Below are 5,300 nucleotides of genomic sequence, written 5' to 3' on the forward strand. Positions count from 1 at the left end.
CCTTTAATGTTTTTTCCTTGTCTTTAATCTTTGCCATTTTAATTATTATGTGTCTTGGTGTTCCCCTCCTTGGATCCCTTGTCATGGGAATTCTGTGTACCTCTGTGGTCTGAGAGGCCATTTATTCCCCTAGTTTGGGTAAGTTTTCGGCAATTATTTCTTCAAAGACACTTTCTATCCCTTTTTCTGTCTCTTCTCCTTCTGGTATTCTGATGATGCGTATATTATTCCTTTTTGATTGGTCACTCAGCTCTTTTAAATTTCTTTCATTCCTGGAGATCCTTTTATCTCTCTCTGCATCAGCTTCTCTGCATTCCTGTTCTCTGTTTTCTAGTTCATTAATGGTCTCTTGCATCTCATCCATTCTGTTTTGAAATCCTTCCAGAGATTGTTTTATTTATGTATTCTCCTTCCTTTGTTCTTGCATATTTCTCTGCAAGTCCATCAGCATGGTTATGACTTTTGTTTTGAATTCTTTTTCAGGAGGACTGGTTAAATCTATCTCCCCAGGTTCCTTCTCAGGAGAAGATGTAGCAGATGCCGAAGCTGTCTGGGTTAGTCTTGTCTGGATCATATTTTTTTGCCTTTTCATGTTGACAGGTGCTATTGACTGTCGGCTGGGAGGGCCAAACTTTTCACTTGCTACTGGCCTTTCTTTACTGGGACAACTGCGACCTCTAGTGGCTTGTGTTGGATAATTGCGAGTAGGCTGGGTCTTTGTGTCTTGCCCAGCTGATATGGATGGATCTCCCTTTCTGTGGGCGGGATTTGCCTTAGGCTGTTTCTCTGCTTTGACAGTGCCCGAAGGGGTAATGGACCGGTGGTGGGGGTGTGGGTGGGGGGGCTGTTTGGCTGTTTACCTCCGTGAGGGGTCTCAGAGCTGTTGCCCAGGGGGTTAGTGCGCCCTGTTTTCCCTGTAATTTCCTGCCACTGGGCTGTGACCTATGCTGTTTCCGTCCAGCTGTTAAATCCCTGTCCCTTTAAGACTTTCAAAAAGTCTCCGCTTTTCTTTGTCACAGGGGCATCAGCTTCGGCACCCTCTCAGAGGTCTTGCTGCCCTGTTTCATTAGTTACCAGCCCTCCACGCATGCACTGTGCCTGTGCTCTGGTGCGGGTGGCTAGGGCTGGGTGTTTAGCAGTCCTAGGCTCCGTCTCCCTCCCGCTCTGCCTACTCTTCTCCCGCCGGGAGCTGGAGAGAGGTGTGCTCGGGTCCCACCGGGCCGGGGCTTGTATCTTACCCCTTTCACCAGATGCTGGGTTCTCACTGGTGTAGTTGTATTCTGTCTGTTGTCCTGTGTCTTCTGGTCTCTCTTTTAGGATTAGTTGTATTTGTTGTATTTTCAAACATATATATGTTTTTGGGAGGAGATTCCCACTGTCCTACTCACGCCGCCATGTTGGCTCCAGTCCCCTCCCCTTAACTAGTTTTAAGGGATGGCATATGACAACTCCTTTTTTCAAGGTAAAAAAAATTTACAATAACATAAAAGTCAAGATGATTCAGTTTTGACTAAGTGGAGCTGGGCGACCAGAGCTTATTCTGCATGAATAGGATAACCAGAAATTATTATTTGCTTTCTTTACTCTGAAGTTTATTCCTGTCTTTCTACTGTGACTTGGGCTATCCCATACCACTGAGGGTGATTTGTGAAAACTTATTTAGTTTATAAAGGCTAGCAACTCACAACGTTGCCTGGCAAGCATACAGCCCTTAATAAATATCAACTTTAGTGATGACTATTACCATCACTGCTGTTATTATATTTTTGTTACGATCCTATTTAATATGGATTCAGGGATGGAAGCATATCCCTTACTATTTAGTCCAATGCAGACACAAAACCTCTCAATATTTATGCACATGTAAGTGTAACTTCTCTCTACCATCAACTCAAAGAAACTCAAAAAACAAAAACAGAACGCACTATCCAGGCAGAGAATAACTTAAAATGAATCCTATAACATGGCCACTCTCTCTGCCCACATGCCCAGCCCAGCAAACAGCATGTCCACTGAACAAGACTGCCTCTTCTGAGCTACTGGGCTGCCTCCCACCCAGAGCTCACCATCCACACAGGGTAAATGCCTACACTCTCAGTCTGAACCTACACGTCCATATCTCTGAGTCCAAATAGACCAAGATAGTGCCAGGAGTTCCCGTGAGCTCAAGATAGCCCTTAAAATTCACACAAATAGGGACAATGTAAACATGAAAGATCATCTTATTTTATCTGGTCAGATTTAATAGGAAGGGAGTAAAAGCAAAGGAGGAAAACCAATGAGATGCCTCAATATAAAAGAAGGCATTCCTAAGGTATATTATAACCTGTCACCACCTTCATCCCTTAAAATCCAACATCAGAAAGATGGGTAGGAGGCAGATCCACATCCTCAAAGCCCACAGAAACACCAAATAAACAACACATGGACCAACGTAGTTTTTACAAGAACTGTAGAATACAGTTATGAAGCGACAGGAAACAAGTTAACGTAACCAAGAAAAAGCCTTATTCAAAATGGGGTGAAATTCTGTGGCATTTTACTTAGGTTGCCCCATCCCACCCTAAGATCTGGGTGCCTTGGTCATAAAGAGACCACTTAATGTCCACTTCATCCTCTGGGACAGAAGTGTGCACTAGAGATGCGGTTCTGATTGGCCCTAGGCTCTCCAAGGGGGTTGGTTTCTCTTTCGTCTTACCCAAAACACTGATGGAAGAAATGGTGTAGATTGGATTCCAGTTTGGAGGCCTCTGATAGCAGTGGCAGGTGTCATGGAGCATTAGACGCTCAGAGAAGTACAAATCCGTGGGACCTTCTGAGTAAGAGGTTACAGGAGGGGGAAAGCAACAGAAATCCAAGGCTTCTGAAAGAAACCAGGGTGAGACCCTTAAGGAAATTCCAAAGCAGTCATGTATTTGGGTAATGGAAAAAATAAACCGAGAACTCCACTTTTAATTACCTTATAGGATATATAAAATAAAACTATTAATTTAGGGGAGAATGCTTAATTTAGGGACGGCGAAGCGGGGCGGCCTTGCAGCTCGGGAGCCGCATGGGCTGAGGGGCGCAGCCCGTGACAGGTTCCAGCCCAGGAAGCCCCAGTCCTCCCTCGGCCACTGGCAGTGAGCTGTGCACGCCCGCCGGCACCCCCACTCCTCACCCCGGCCCCGGGCACGCCGCCTTCGGCGAGGGGCCTCCCCGCGTGTGGGCCTCCCTCGGCCGCAGGGGTTCGGCTCCGTGGACGCCCCAGCGCTGGAGCGGGACGCTGTGCAGTCCTCCAGGCTGGCGGTGCAGCGTGACCTCGAAGGCCGCTGCTCCGAGGCTTTGTTTTGCTACAGGGAAGCTGAGCAGGCTTGGTTTTATGCTGAGATGGCAGGACCAAGCCTAGAACATCGTCAAGAGAAATAAATGAGTGATTGGAAAGAATCCAGGCTTTACATGCTGCAGTTCAAAGAGTGCTGATCCTTTGAAATCAAAACATCAGCTGCACTTGGAGCGAGTCCGTTTCCTTGTTACACAAGCTTTTGACAAAGACGGGACGGGGAATGTTGAAGACGTCATAGAGTTGTATACGGAAACCGTAGATCTCTGATTATGAAACTGCTGACAAAATTCTGCAAAATAAACTGAAACAGGTGGCCCAACAGGCACTAGACAGAGGCAGCCTGCCTGAGCCTTTAACAAAGCCACCACGCAGAACCAAGTCAGCGAGAGTCAGACCGAAGCCGCCTCGACAGGATCGCATTGTCCCCTGGGAACTAACCCTTCCTGGAAAGACCTCGGCCATTTGTAAGTCCACTATCATGATGCACAAGGACAGAGGTATATGGCAGAAGAAATAGAAGCGCTCAGGGCCACATCAAAAAATAAATGGCAAAGAATACGTCCCTTTCATGAGTATTGATCTGATGGAACGTTTTGCTTGTCCAGTGCCTTCTGACAGACGGGACAAGCTGGCTTTATCACCCACATGAAAAGCTACGTTTTCTGAATGGGTACGACCAGAAGACGTCTTCAGCAATTCTGCAATGATTTATACTGTGTACAGTTTTTGCATAAAACAGACAATAGTATCAGTGTTACTTTGTGGCATCATTGGCTATCAGTGCAGTTTATGAAAGAAGATTTAATAAGAAGATGATTACCAGCATAATTTACCCTCAGAATAAGCATGGTGAGCCAGATAACAATTCATGTGGGAAGTATATGGTAAAACTACATACACCTCAATTGTGTCCCAAGAAAGGTGATAATTGATGAACAGTTACCTGTTGATCACGAAGGAAATTTGATGTTCTTATTCTAACAACAAAAGCGAATTATGGGTTTCTCTCATAGAAAAAGCATACATAAAAGTCATGGGAGGATATGATTTCCCAGGATCCGATTCAAATATTTATCTTCATGCACTGACTGGGTGGATACCAGAAAGGACTGCTATGCATTCAGATTTTCAGTAAGGGTAATTCTTTCAGAACGCTTTATCAAAGGTTTCACAAAGGGGATGTCCTTGGCACTGCGTCAACTTGCACAATGACTGAAGCCGAGGGAGAGAAGTGAGGTCTCATTCCCACACATGGATATGCTGTTCTGGATGTTAGAGAGTTCAAGCGGCTGCGATTTGTCCAATTGAAAATTCCTTGGAGTCATTTACGTTGGAAAGGCACATACAATGAAAATGATGTAAATAACTGGACCCTGGAGTTGCAAAAATATTTAAACTTTGATCCTCGAACAGCTCATAAAATAGACAATGGAATATTTGGATTTCATGGGATGGTCTCTGGCAGTATTGTGATGTGATTTATTTGAGTTGGAATCCAGGTCTTTTTAAAGAATCAACATGTATACATAGCTCTTGGGATGCTAGTCTGGCTAACTGGAAGTGCACTGTCCACATGGGGGCGCTGCGGCGTGGTGTTTGCTTAGTAGACACATAACCGACAAGGATGATTTTGAAAATAATTGAGAATTTATCGCAATGGCTGTGTATAAGACTGATGGGAAGAAAGTTTACAACTTACACAGACTAGCAAAATGAATGTAAAAGAGAGGATCCAACTATATGCTGCCTATCATACACTCACTTTAAATATGAGAACTTCCACAGAATGAAAGCAAATAATGAAAATGCATTGCAAGCAAATAGGAAAAACAAAAACAGAGCTATACTAATATATACATAATACACTAATAATATATTTAAGCAACCAACTGGTTAATTAAACAATTACAGTGGAATTTATAAAACATTTTAGATAATTTAAAATGAAGCACAACATAAAAAATCTTAATGGGTA

At 44.1% G+C, this 5,300-nt stretch overlaps 1 pseudogene; it reads left to right on the forward strand.

Moving 5' to 3' along the window:
* Positions 1 to 3,000: 3,000 nt before the first annotated feature.
* Positions 3,001 to 5,041, forward strand: LOC118919967 (calpain-7-like; annotated as a pseudogene).
* Positions 5,042 to 5,300: the final 259 nt, after the last annotated feature.

This window comes from Manis pentadactyla, chromosome 13 (genome assembly GCF_030020395.1).
Source record: "Manis pentadactyla isolate mManPen7 chromosome 13, mManPen7.hap1, whole genome shotgun sequence".
Classification (NCBI taxonomy): Eukaryota; Metazoa; Chordata; class Mammalia; order Pholidota; family Manidae; genus Manis; species Manis pentadactyla.